Source organism: Convolutriloba macropyga, chromosome 15 (genome assembly GCF_964194025.1).
Source record: "Convolutriloba macropyga chromosome 15, txConMacr16.3, whole genome shotgun sequence".
Lineage (NCBI taxonomy): Eukaryota > Metazoa > Xenacoelomorpha > Acoela > Convolutidae > Convolutriloba > Convolutriloba macropyga.
This window is the reverse complement of record NC_134482.1, coordinates 13,175,862-13,191,043: the sequence shown is the minus strand read 5'-3', so window position 1 is coordinate 13,191,043 and position 15,182 is coordinate 13,175,862. Positions and strand designations below refer to the sequence as shown.

The 15,182-nt window shown below is 40.6% G+C and overlaps 1 protein-coding gene across 1 annotated transcript in view; it reads left to right on the top strand.

The window, feature by feature from the left end:
- LOC142354091 (transmembrane protease serine 11B-like protein) overlaps positions 1-15,182 on the top strand; it is a 148,777-nt gene that overhangs the window by 16,286 nt on the left and 117,309 nt on the right. The window lies entirely within an intron of this gene.

The window sequence follows — 15,182 nt, the reverse complement described above, 5'->3', positions numbered from 1 at the left end:
GTAAGAATTATCAAAATCAGAAAACCATTAGAGGAAAAGAAAAACCAAATAAAATAGTCGTGAATTTGAATTAACTCCTCGAGATTAAGCGGTGCAAAAATCAGAAATCAGATTGGTTGAAAACATTGAGAATTAATCAACAAAAACAATTAAAAAGAAGGTATGTCAACAATCAACCCTGTTTGAAATTTATTCGCGTCAAATTGAAAAGAAAACGTAAACCTAAGTCGGAATTGTCTACGATGTTATAATGATTATTGTTAGAAAACACTGAAAAATGTTCGCAAATTAAACTAACAGCCCAAATGTCCAAAAACTGAGGCATTTGATAAAAAAACAGATAACAGCAAGTTAAAAAAAATTGCAGAAAGTTGAAAGACAAATATCTCAGGTTTAACGGTATCAAATAGAATTGAAAACATTGATTGTTTAATCAAAAACAAAAAAGAATGAGTTTAAAAAATCGTGAAATCAGAATTATAACCCGATGATTCCGTTGTTATTTCAATTTTATTAATAGAAGTTGTGACCCAACAGCAATGAGACACTAAATTGCAATTGACAATTGGAACGATTCATAGAGTTTGAACTAAAAAAATTTGAACAAGAAACAAATGAAAAAAATTACGGAGAAATTCTCAGTTATTGTCTGAAGTTTTCGTGGGTGGTTTTCAATCAACTTGAGAGAAGAAATCAGTTCTGTAGGCAAAAAACTATAAAAACACGAATTCAAAGTCATATAAATCTTTTTCTGCATCTTATTCTATTCCAACGAAGACATTTCTAGAATTTTTTCAAGCAAAAATTTTTTGCTCCAATTTAAATGTAACTTTATGCTTTAGAACTACATAATTGGTCACTCAATATTTCGTTCCAACTAAATTCATACTCGAAGTTAATCACTGATTGAAATCAAGAAATGAAAAAATTTTAGCACAATTTAGAGAAAAGGCACAACACCCACAATATTCTAAAGTTTTAGGATTGAAGAGAGCCAGGTATGAAACAAAAAATACCATTCCTATCGTTTTCATAATATTAGCTAAAAATTGAAACTTAAAAGGACCAAAATTGCGTTAAATCGACTTAATTTAACAAAAACCTTTCAAAACTTCCGCTTCAAACAGTTCTGCTATATAGAATTTGTTCAGTTGGCCCTCTTCGTAGTTCAAGATTTTTTGAAATAGTCATAGTCATTGTTTCTGAAGTCATAAATTTAGGTAGAAGTAGATTCGGTAATGTGCGTCCGCACATAATGTTTCGACACCGCTCGTCCACATTTTTGGCATAACTGTCTACCGAATGAGGAACAGACAGAAAACCCCAAAAAAATTCAAGTATTTTTCAAAAAGACTGCCTCCACGGCAAATAATTCAAGGAACCTAAGAATGCTGCATTAAGGTGATGAGATCTGACATTATTAAAGAAGTGAGTCAAGAAGAACAACGAAATCAAACATCAACAACAAAGTTTTTGTACGCTTTTAAAAGAACATTTAATAACAAAATCAAAATAGCGTCACATAAAATTGAAAAAAATGAAATTAACTTGCAACTCACTAGAAAACATAAGGGACCACTCCATGAAAAAGACTCGGTAACAATTAAACAAAAATTAACAAAAACAGCATAGTTCAAAAATTCGCTTATATTTTTTAAAAACAATTAGCTTCACAGTAATGAAAACCTTTAGATATCAACGGAAAAAATCCAGGTTTATGATTGCCTATGCCTCTATGGGGAGCTTTAAGAATTGTTATTATCAATTTTTTATGGGGCGACATAAGCAACAACAACTAGAGACAACAAAGAAAAAATCAATTAAAACTTGCGAGAAAACGCTGTCGAAGACGTAAAGCCAAATTTTCCCCCTCAAAAAATGTATGATTGCGTCTTCTTTGAAAGGAGATATTATGGTGTTTGACTTGTTTTTTAGGAGACTAGGTAACAAGCAGACCAAACTAGACCATTAAGAAATCCTTTTGTATTTTTCGAATGAAAAGTGGTTTTCAAAGTCATGAAAGCCATTAGCTACAAAATGAAACAAACCAAAAGACTTTTTTGTTCGTTTATTGTGCAAATGAGGCCTTTATGAGCTGTAAAAATTCAGAGAAAAAACTTATGTCTTCAAAAAGTACGTCAAATAAAGACGAAAACCAATTTTTTTGTTTTTTTTTTACGAAAAACCCATGTCAATGTAAGTAGAGCCGTCACGAATTCTTATAAAAATTGGCTTTTGCACACTTGCACCATCTGTTGACGCCAATAGTTTCAAATGTACCTGTAATTAACGAGACTATGTAAGAAATGAAAGATAAAAAGAACAAAAATGCGAAATACAAAAGTATGTTTTTATTTTTGAAATCAATGGTTTCAAGGTCATGAAAGCCATCAGCTATCTATTATAAACAGAATATCAGATCAATTTTTTCTCCATAAATAGTGATGAGACCGGTCATTATTCATAATGTTACATACGACTAAAAAAGCAAAGTAAAAACGACAGTTAAAAACAAAAGTAGAAAACACAAGTAAAATCTTCGAGAAAGTGGCGTCGAAGCCGTTAAAACCTTAATCCATAACATTGAAGATTGCAAAATATTCAATTTTGCTTTGTATTGAACGTCGATAAGGTGGCATGTGAACTGTCAATAATATGATATTGTGACCCAAATCGAAAAAAAGTGGAAAATGGCTAAAAATAAAAAAAAATGTGAAATGTAGTAGCATAAAAGCCAGAAAAATATTATTTAACACGTAAAACCCCAATAAAAAAATGATTTTTGATTCATTTAAAAGAAGGAGGCATTTTTTTTGCTGCCACTATGCTACAAGTTGACCCAATCCAGTTCAATTAGCCATTTTTTAATTAAGACTCAAATTTTTTTAGTAGTCAAAACTACCATAAGCTTTCGAGATAAAATAAAAATTCGATAAATAATTTTGGAAAAGCTTAGGAGGCCAATGTGACCTATCATTAGGAAGCTCTGATTTGAATTGGCCTGTTCTTTAATCAAATTTAAAAATCGATTTTCTTTAAAAGAACGTCTGATTACAATCTGAATTGTTTTTGGTGAGTAACAGTTCAAGATTGGACCAAAGCCAGCCATGCTATTCCTGCTTATCCTTTAAAGAAATTGATTGGATTGAAATAGATAGTTTGTTGGTTAAAACTTAAAAAAATAAATGATGTGTTTTTGAAAATCATCGAGAAAAGTTAGCAAAAAACGGCAAAATTTAATTAAAGAGCACTCTCAATGGAAATTAAAGCAGAAGTAGACGCTTTTGAACTTTACAGAATTTTTGGCAGTGGTTTTCGGATGTGTACTTTCGGCAAACTTAAATAAAGTGGACTTAGGAAACTTATTTTGTGTTATTTTTGAAGAAAAAAGGTTGATTTTGAAACATTTAGCAAAAATTTTAGTCAAAAAAATTCAAAATAGTCCACAATGCTTTTTTTTCTCTAAGAATAAAAACAACAGCACTATTTTAAACAATTTAAAAAAAAATCAGCAAAATTGATGGCATTTTAGGAAAAAATTACGAAAGTGTGAATAAAAATAACGCAAATCGGTCTAATTTTCACAAAAATTTAAACCACCATAACTGGCTCTACAAAGTCAAATTCACTAAAATCTTTTTAATTCCAAATTCTAAGCTGGATGGGCTTTTTAATGATACCACTCACAGCTCTCTACGATGATTCTATCGGTCGGTCAAAAATGACTGAACACGAAAACCCATTTGAGTATGTATTTCCTCCCCCCCCCCCCCCCCCCCAAGATTGCTCGGAACAAACATCTCGACCGCAGAACAATTTTCAAAAAAGATGTGCAGTAAATCATTTTTAAAAAATAGCCACTGAAACAAAAACTCATCGCTGAAAGCCGCAAGCCGTATATTTGCATCAACAAAACTGGCAAAAATTTCTATCGAATAAATATTAAGATTTGAAGAAAATACGGACACAAAAATCTTCTGCAATAAAACTCTCATGATGTTACAAAATATTACAATTTTGCCGCTAAATTAGGCTTTTATCTTGACAGCGAACGCTATCCCCTCATAAGAAGGAGTTCTCATGACAAGAAAATTTTTCGAACTGTTCACAAGTTTAAGTTAATTTTTGTTCTCTTGATTACCCCTCTCGAAATACTCTTGTTAACTCTAATCAACCATGACGGTTTTGAGAATTATTCAAAAAAGAAGTATGTCTGAGAACCTGAAAAGAAGTTCAAGCATTCAACGACCTGGATTTATCCTTCTGTCAAATTTTAGAGTAAATGAAATGAATTGTTATAATTTTAAGATATTATTGCAATCTTTTTTGCACACGGTTTGTTCAAAATTGTGTATTCATTTACTTAGTTATCCCTGTGTCAAAATTACCCTCTGATTGTCCCCAAACGAAAGTAAGAGCATGGGGTTAATGTCTATTGGGGATAAGACGATGTAAGATTATGGGTAAAGGGGGCAGATTTTAGATTTTACACCACCAAATATTACCCTCAAAGATTTGGGGATATTTTTAGTGGGTAAAACGATGTAAGTTAAGGAAGGTAATGAGGGTAACCGGGAGTAATTGTAGGAAATGTAAGATTTTACTCTTCAAAGTTACCATCCAAAAAGATATAAGTTGGTGAGGGGGGGGGGGGTGTTATATTTAGGGTGGTAAAACGGTGTAAGATGGGGGTAATGTTGTAATGGTGACTAGATTCATATAGATGGATTGTCAAGAATTGGCAAAAATTGATGGTTTATTGGTTATGAAGAACCGGAGAGGTGGTAGTGGTTACGGGTTCAAGACTGTCAGTCTTCGAGTATGGGGGGCCCAAACAATGTAAGAATAGCCCCTCTTTGCATCACTTTATCCCAAAAAGGTGTAACAGTTTGGAGGGGAATTTTCTAAAAATTCCCCCAAGAACCCCACCCCCCCCCCCCTAATCTTACTTCTTACATCCCCAATCTTTCGGGGTAAACATTCGACAATGGTCAGAAGCCTTAAAGTTGTCAAATATCGAAAAGCGGTATAAAGCGTTTGACGAAACTGATCGTACTCTTTGACATCAATTGTTTTCAAGTTAGAGCTATCATGACACAGCAGAAGTGTCCGCCATTTTCCTTTTCACTTAAAACGGAAAACTTCACTTGAGAACGAGCCAGTAAATCTTTATTTCTCTGACGAGCTTTTTCTCAAAATTTATTCCCGAAAGAGGCTCAGGTGGTTGATAACACCGTAAAAATAATATTTTACCGTTTTTAATGAAGTACCAATTTCATTTCCCTCATTTAGTAGAAACACAAAAGTGCAATTTAATAAAAAATTAATATACTCGAATTATAGGTATGTGATTCTGATTGAAATTTGTATGCATGAACAAAATAGGAAAGGATTCCAAGTTCCAATTTCATGCTCCATGCGGTACATATTACCAAAAAAAAGCAGAATTCTGACGTCAATGCTTTTCATTGGCTAATCTGTAGGCATATGGAAAAGTAGGATAAAAGGAGGACTATGAAAAATTGAAAAGCAGTTGTTTCGGACTTTTTGGTGCTTCAACAACGAACTTGGCCCTCTCTCCAGCTACCCTCTCCAGAAGACTTCAATTCAATTTTCTAGCTACAACTCTTCTCTTCTTCCTAGTCCGGTAGCCAACAGCAGAAGTGAGGTTGCCCCCCTGCATAGGAGAAGCACAGGAATCCTGGAGAAGACCAGACGAGCGCGAGGCTCAGCAAAAGTACTTGCTCCCGAGAACCTGTTTGAGCACGCAATGGGCAATCTTATAGTGGTGGTCCCAGAGAGGCTACTGTGAGGAAGAAGGAGACGATTTCCAGCTTCAAATGGCACAACCAGGAGCTGGAGCGGAAAGAGGTGGCGGCGCTGCAATGGCTCCAGAGGCAGGAGGCCCTCAAGCCCAAGCACCCAGCGAGTTCCCTTCAAAGATCTTCAACTCTTTCGACCGTTAGGCTAGACACTTCCATGCTGTCTGTCAATCGAACGGGTGGAATGACACTCAGTCAAGAGGAATTCTTCCAACATGCTTGACTGGTCAAGCAATTGACGAGTACTACATACTCCCGGCGCAGTTCCTGCAACAGGAAGCAGGACACCCAGGACCAACAATCCAGATTCAACTCAATGAGTTGAGGAACAGGATCGGAGACTACCCAAACTTGAGGACGGTCAGGGCAGAATTCAAGAGTCTGCAACAAAGGGAGTCTGAGAAGATTGTTGATTTCTCCCGACGAGGGCGGAAAGTAAGTGAATCGGCCAATGCAGCTCTAGCGGCAGATGCAAGAGACTTGGCTGTGAAGGAGACCTTCATAGAAGGATTGGTGGACCGGAAGTGAGGGTGCACCTACTGCGGGAGGAACACGCAACGCTGAATGAAGCATACCAGAGAGCACTAAATCTGGAAGCAGTGACCAAGGTTGAAGCTCAGAGGTACCGCCGCCGTGGCGTTGGTGTAAGATAAGTGGACGTTGAGGGCACAGACTTGGGAAAGAGTTCTGCTCTCTATTCGATTCAATCATCGCTTGTGCAGTTCCTTGAGATGCAAGAGGAAATGATGCAGGTCAAAAAGAAGAACGGTTTCCAGCCAATGAAAACTCAGCGACCAGAAAGGAGCGAAGGGGCGAAGCAAGACATTGAGTGCTAGGCGTGCCATGAGAAAGGGTACTATTCAAGAAACTGTCCAAAGAAGAAGGAAAATTTAAACGAAGGTTGGCCGGGGCCAAAACATAATCCTTCCAGGACTTCTCCGGCCAGCAAGGTGTCAACCTTTTTTGTCCTGAAACGACTCGGATCCTCGAATGCAACGTCAGTGGGGGAAAATTGCCGCCCATCGATACTAGTGAAGGCCGATATTGGTGGAGCTGAAAGAAGAGCTGTAGTGGACACCGACAGTGGGTTAAACCTCATGTCCAAGGAGATAACAGAACAGTACCCCGTGCCACTACAGAAGCATGACCGGACAGTGTACCATGTAGAGGGCAAACAGGTCCCACTCCTGGGTAAAAAGACCGGGCCAGTTTGCATGGGCGGCAAATTTGTGTGTGATGCAGACTTTCTGGTAGCCCCAATGCTGCCAGAAGAGATCATCCATAGCACAGCTTTCCGCAAGCCCAATCAGTATTCGATCGACTTCCACACGGGTCGATTGTTTACCGGTACTACTCAATCGAGTGCTGTGGCATTCGATTGTGTATTCAAGGCCAAAAAGATTGCCAACACTATCGACCACGGGCCAAGTGAGATGAGAGGCTTCGAAGGAGGATTCTTGACAGCCTGGTGCCTAAACGCAATAGAACTAGCCCCCTACGGGAGACTATCTGTAGAGATTGAGATCTCCTAGAGCGGGGTACACATGTCTGAAGAAAATTTTCTGGTCTTGAAAATGAGTTGGCCCAAAAGTTCATTAGTGGCAGTTCCTGCAAATCACTCGTGCGTTGGAGGGGGCCATGGCAAAATAGTCATGGAAAACCATGCAGGCACAAGTGTTAACATCGAAGCGGGTGTTCTAATTGCCAAAGTTAGGAAAAATTGAATGGCCAAAAAACCCAGAGGAGCTAGAATACACTAACTGGCTCATCGAACAACTTTACGATTTGGTGAGTCGCACCCAAATCGGTTAGCGTGCAAAAACCGTGGTTATGTTTCTGAACAACGCCGCAAGATGCCAATGGTGAAACTGATGCCCAATTCGCCCGAATCGGAGAACAATTTAGTAGAAACTGACAACGCATTCGAGCTCCGTTTCAAATTATTCGGAAAACCATCAGAGGCAGTATTTAATTGGGACAAGGGACCCAAGACATATTATTACATTAACCCCTGGTTTCAACAGGGAGAGAAGTCACTGTACATAGATCTTTGGCGCGTGCTTGCGAATCTTCTAACCAAAGCCGAACAATGCCACACAAGAGAGCTCAGGATTGATGAGAAGGACGTCAAACTCACTGGATTGAACATAAAGATCGTACACGATTTCATCATCAGAATATTTGGGGTTTCTGAGGTTAGATTTTTGATCATCCCTGACCAATCACCTGCAGAGTTATTGAATGAAGATTCAATAGATGGAACCCCTGCAGTGCTCTCCACAATCAGCGAAGATGCTCAGTTCAATGCTGACATACACGAAATCACGGAGGCACTCCTTGAGAACGCAGAAGGCGCCAACAACAAACAAAAAAAACGTAGTGGAGCAGAGTTTCTACAATTTTGGAGCCATTTTTGCAAAGGATGACAAAGAATTGGGCCTGACCAACCTAGTTGAGCACAACATTGCCACCAGCAACATCGCGCCAATCAAGCTACCGGTTTACAAGATCACCCCGGCTAAGCTGGCAGAGATTAAGAAACAAGTGCAACCGATGCTCGATTTGGACATTATCAAACCGTCAAAAAGTGATTGGAGTGCTCCAGTGGTCTTAGTGGGAAAAAGATGGCGCTTCACTTTCCTCACCAAAAAGGACGCATTTCCATTGCCAATAATTGATCAGATATTGGATTGCCTGGAAGGGGCGCAATTTCATATCTCCTTGGACCTAGCAGCGGGCTACTGGCAAGTACCACTAACTGAGAGTGCGAGACCAAAAACAGCCATCTCAACGCCAGACGCGGGCGACAAAGAGTACAAGCGGCTACCCTTCGGACTGTGCAATGCGACTGCAACTTTCCAGCGCCTCATGAATCAATTGTTAAAAGATGAGCTGTAAAATTTTGTGACCATCTTTCTTTATGATGTCCTCATATACAGTCAGAACCTTGAAGAGCACCTCAAACACCTCAAAATTGTCCTGGAGAGGCTAGCCTCAGCCGGAATGAAACTGAAGACCTCGAAACGCAAGCTGATTTAAAGAGCAGCGTCCTATCTTGGATATCACATTAGAGCGGATTGAATATGGCCAGATGAGGGGAAACTGCACGCCCGATCGAAGTGGCGTGAACCCACTAAAGCAACGGAGGTACGATCAATCGTTGGCCTCTCAAGCTACTACAGGCGATTCGTTAAAGACTTTGCGGGCATAGCGAAGCCCCTACATTAAGTTACTAAAAAGCACCAGCGATCCTATTGGAACAAAAATTGTCAGGGCTCCTTTGAAGACCTCAAGAAAAAACTCATTGGAGCTCCAACTCAGAGCCATCCAAATTATGACCGACCGTTTGTTTTGGACCCTGACGTTAGTAACAACAGCATTGCGGCTGTTCTATTGAATTTCGACAGCATTACGGAGAATCCATTAGCTTTCGCCAGTCGCGTGCTGACACGAACAGAAGTAAACTACAGTACAACGAAGAGGGAGGCATTGGCAGTTGTTCAAGCAGTAAAGCTGTTCCGCTCCTATTCCCTTCATACTTCGCACAGATCACGCAAGTTTACAATGGCTCTTTCGTCAGAATGCAGACGGAATGACATACAGAATGATCGAAGTGTTGCAAAAGTTTGACTACCAAGTTGTTTACCAGCCTTGTGAGAAATTTGGCAATGCAGACGCTCTATCTCGGCAAACAACAAGAGATCCTGAGTGGCAGTAGGGCGATTAAGATGCAGCAACTGGATCTTGTCCAGAAACGATGAACTTGGAGACGGCAATAGCTGATTTGCGAGATTCAGAGGTTTTTCTTTTGTCAATAAAGAAGAAAACGTGGCCTCAGTGGATCTAAAAGCTAGCAGTGATGAAGTCAGGGCTACACAAAGAGAGGACCCGGTTATTGCCACGATTTTGCAAACAGCTACGATACCACTAAGTGACAGACAGTACAGCTGTAATACTTTTGGAGTAAACCCAATAACAAGGGAACAGGCTCAGAAGCTGTGACCTGAAGTCCTCGGGTTGTGGAATTATTGGGAGCAATTCATGATGAAAAATGGTATACTCATATGAAAGTGGTATACCCCTGGCAAAGACGGCTATCAAGAACTAATTGTTGTACCACATGTTGTAAAATGCAGCGTACTAGAACAATTGCCTGACTCCAAAGTTACAGGAGGGCACTTTGCATTACACAAGACACCCGATAGAACTCAAAAACGGTTGTGGTGGCCCATGATGAGAAGAGACGTTGATAAATGGATCTATTGTTGCAAACCATGTGCTGCGCGATCGACAGCTGGAAGAAATTTGACAGCCGAGTTGCAACCAGTCACTGTGGGATTAAGATTCGCGAAAGTGGCTGCCAATATCTTAGGATTAGTTACGCGTAATCGAGATACGGGAAACAAATACATCTTGGTCATAACTAATTATTTTACGAAATACGTAATCACTGTCCCTCTCCCAACAATAACAGTGGTTTGGAGCCACCGAGACGTTGCACAGAGACCAAGGACCCAATTTCTGCAGCGAGCTCATGACTGAAGTGTGTACCCTTCTGAACATAGAAAGAATCAGGACATCTTCGTATCACACACAAGGAAATGGGCAAGAAGAGCGCCACAATAGAGTTCTGGCAGATGTGGTCAGCAAATACTGCTCAGAAAATCCGAGAGAATGGGAGTCGATCCTCAAACAACTGTCCACAAGTCGACAGGAGAAACTCCTTTCTCGCTAGTGCTTGGAGTCGAAACCGTCTACCCGATTGAATTACTGTTCTCCAAACCATCAGCCACAGAACTTACAGTACACGAGGACACCCAACTTTTGGACGATAAGTTTCGGGAAGCCCATATGTGTGCTCGTGAGACCCTAGGCGCAGTACAACAAAGACAGAGGGGCAAGTTTTTCAAGAAAACGTACGTAAAACCGTAACAGGAAGACGAAAAGATGTGGCTCTTTTCACCTCAATTGGCAAAGTCAATGAAGTTCTGCGTACCATGGACTGGCCCATATACCGTTGTACGGAAAATTAATGAAATCAATTAAGAAATTTGTTCCAAGAAGATCAGAAAGAGAAATCAGATTGTGCACTATAACAGACTAAAAACCTTCAAAGCACGATCAGAGAATGATGATCAGCCGCAGCGTCGATCCACGCGAATTGCAGAAAGACAACCGAATCGACGTTATGATGCGGACAATAAGCCAAGTAGCGACGATGAAGATGACGCATTGCTGCATCGTAATCGGAGGATCCACAGGAGAGTTAGGGAGCCTGTATATGACATGTGAGACGACAATAACATTGGTGGGGACATACAAGATATTTTTGCTCAACCAAACCGAACTATGGCTCCGATTCCAGAAATCAATGACGTTGAAGAACCAGCGGCTCTCGAAATTGAGCCCTAGCAGGAAGAAGCAATCGATGCAATTGAAGAGCAACCGACGATCGTTGCAGACGAACAGAACAAGATTGACTATGATGAACAACGTCGATATCCCAGAGACCACTAGACAGAATGGGACTCTAAAACTTTTAAGTGAAGCATGATAAATTCTTACGATTATAATATCTATGAAAAAAATTACGAATGCGAATATGATACAGATTTTATATAGTGTATTCAATCTATAGAGGAAAACATTCTAAAGGCATGAAGTAGTATCATACATTGAGCTACGTCAAAGTAACCAACCAATCACAAAGGTACCAATCCTATTGGCTAGTTTTCAACTTGCATAGTATAAATTGTGGACCTTTCTTTTTCAAAATCATCTTTCTGGGTTACTTTGTTTTTGCTTTACCTCATATCTTGCTTGTTAAACTTTGTGAGTGCTAAAAATACTGCGAAATTTTCTCATTTACTTGCTGATTCTCTTCAAACCTTGTGACTTCATTCAAAACGATTGGCTAGAAGCAGGAGTGGTGATCATCCCAGATACAACGGTGTTTATGGCCTCTTTTTTCAAGACATTGAGAGTGTTTGTAACCTCTCCAGATCTCCCACGCATTGTCGTTAATCAAATACAACTCGCGAGACACAACATCGCGCTGGATGTGACCCAACAATGGGACGGAAATTGAAAAGGACACATTTGCCCTTCCATGGTTGTTACGGAGAGTTACCGAAACTTGACTGCTGGTGCCGTTGTTGAACCAGAAAACGAATATCAACAATTCCAGCAAGATCATCAGCTGTTCAAGGACAGGATGTCATTGCTTAGCAACCATTCGAATGTGGTGCCTGAGGAGACAAGGCAAAAGAGAAAAGTGAACGTGCTATTGGCGGCAGGAGCGGCACTCATCCTGGGTCTCAAGCTGGAGGCAGTAGGCTGTAAACTCTTCTATATATTCGGTTTATGCAATTCAAAGGAGGCAAGGCACATAGAGAAACTGCATGAAGAAAACCAGAGAAAAAAGTGGAACGTGGACTGGCTAAAAACTCAAAAGGGAGGTGCAGTCGAAATTCTGAGTGCTGAGGAGCTCGCTATGCGCATTCGTGTCAAGACCGACAGGAACAACACCGATATAAACTTAGACTTGCTTGTCACCCAAATCAAAGAGATGTGGAAAGAATGGAAACGCATGATTGGTTGGAGATGCAAGATAACCCAAGCGTGTCGAGATGGGCTGACAGTCAACTTGCAGATCGAGAATCTGCTTAGAATTATAACTGAATTCCAAGGGCAAGTTCTCTTTGCACGTGCCATTGTGACCAACCTGGGATATGTGCTAAGCGTTGCCCTAGTTTCTCTAACCAAAAGACTATTACCAGCAGCTTGCTACCGGCACCACAAATTAGGGATATTGTGTCAAAGATAGAACAAAAGGGATGGTTCCCTGCAATCGGCAAGAGCGAGATAACTGCGTATTAAAAATTCTAACTAGGAAAAAAAAAACGCCGAAATAACATCCAAAGGACTCCGTATTAGACTCGAAACTCTATTTCACCACACCTACGAAAAATATCAAGTCTATTGGACTGTGGCAATTCCACAACCACTGAACAGCGAAAAGACGGCAGTTGTTTACGATTTTCAGAAAGAGTACTTCGTCGTCTCCCCGCGGCAAGAATTCTTTGGGGAATTGGACAGAACTGAAATAGTAAATTGCCATGGCACTGACCTTTTCAATTCTGCAAAAATCCGTTTGTGTCTAACACGATCAGCGTAGAGCTCTTGTCTTAGCAGCCTGTTTTTTGACCAAAAGACTGACGCGATGAAATTGTGTCCACGGAAAATAATCCTGTTGCCGGCAAACCCATCATCCCAATATCTGAAGCAGTCTATGTTTCTTCTTCAGTCGGAACAGATCAATTATCATCTTCTTAACGTAACAATGGACACACGAGCAGGCCAAATACCTGGCTGTAGAGTTTGTTTGGTGCAACCACCCTGCAATGGTCATCTAGTATTACCTAGTGGTGGTCGTATCCTTCGTCCGGAGCCAGAGATGAGCAGTTTTGACATAAGATATAAAGTCACACTTTTTTGTCACCCAAATGAATGAGAATGGGAAAGAATGGGAACGCATGAGTATTTCGAGATGCAAGATAACCCAAGCGTGTCGAGATGGGCTGAAAGTCAACTTGCAGATGGAGAATCTGCTAACACTTATATCCGAAATACAAGGGCAAGTTTTTTTTGCACGCGCCATTGTGACCAACCTGGGATATGTGATAAGTGATGCCCTAGATTCTCTAATCAAAGCTCTATTATCAATCATCTTGCTACCGCCACCACAAGTTAGGGATATTGTGTCAAAGATAGAACAAACGGGATGGTTCCCCTGCAAGGCGAACGAGCGAGACAACTGCATATTACGAATTTGAACTAAAAAACGGCAAAATAACATCCAAAGGAATCCATAATAAACTCGAAACTCCATTTCATCCCACCTTCGCAAAAAACCAAGTCTATCGGACTGTGGCGATTCCACAACCACTGAACAGCGAAAAGACGGCAGTTGTTTACGATTTTCAGAAAGAGTACTTCGTCGTCTCCCCGCGGCAGGAATTCTTTGGGGAATTGGACAGAGCTGAATTAGTAAATTGCCATGGCACTGACCGTTTTCGGTTCTGCAGAAATCCGTTTGTGTCTAACACGATCAGCGTAGAGCTCTTGTCTAAGCAGCCTGTTTTTTGACCAAAAGACTGACGCGATGAAATTGTGACCACGGAAAATAATCCCGTTGCCGGCAAACCCATCATCCCAATATCTGAAGCAGTCTATTATGTTTCTTCTTCAGTCGGAACACATCAATTATCATCTTCTTAACGTAACAATGGACACGCGAGCAGGCCAAATACCTGGCTGTAGAGTTTGTTTGGTGTAACCACCCTGCAATGGTCATCTAGAACTACCTAGTGGTGGTCTTATCCTTCGTCCGGATCCCGAGATGTGCAATTTTGACATAAGATATAAAGTCACACTTGCTTGTCACCCAAATGAATGAGAATGGGAAAGAATGGGAACGCATGAGTATTTGGAGATGCAAGATAACCCAAGCGTCTCGAGATGGGCTGAAAGTCAACTTGCAGATGGAGAATCTGCTAGGACTTAAATCCGAAATACAAGGGCAAGTTTTCTTTGCACGTGCCATTGTGACCAACCTGGGTTATGTGATAAGCGATGCCCTAGATTCTCTAACCAAAGTTCTATTATCAACCAGCGTGCTACCGCCACCACAAGTTAGGGATATTGTGTCAAAGATGGAACAAACGGGATGGTTCCCCTGCAAGGCGAAAGAGCGAGACAACTGCATATTACGAATTCGAACTAAAAAACGGCGAAATAACATCCAAAGGAACCCATAATAAACTCGAAACTCGATTTCATCCCACCTACGCAAAATACCAAGTCTATCGGACTATGGCGATTCCACACCCACTGAACAGCGAAAAGACGGCAGTTGTTTTTCAAATTTCAGAAAGAGTAATTCGTCGTCTCCCCGCGGCAGGAATTCTTTGGGGAATTGGACAGATCTGAATTAGTCAATTGCCATGGCACTGAACGTTTTCGGTTCTGCAAAAATCCGTTTGTGTCTAACACGATCAGCGAAGAGCTCTTGTCTTAGCAGCCTGTTTTTTGACCAAAAGACTGACACGATGAAATTGTGTCCACGGAAAAAAATTCCGTTGCCGGCAAACCCATCATCCCAATAACTGAAGCAGTCTATGTTTCTTCTTCAGTCAGAACACAACAATTATCATCTTCTTAACGTAACAATGGACACCCGAGCAGGCCAAATACCTGGCTGTAGAGTTTGTTTGGTGCAACCACCCTGCAATGGTCATCCAGAACTCTCTTGTGGTGGTCTTATCCTTCGTCCGGAGCCCGAGATGTGCAGTGTTGACA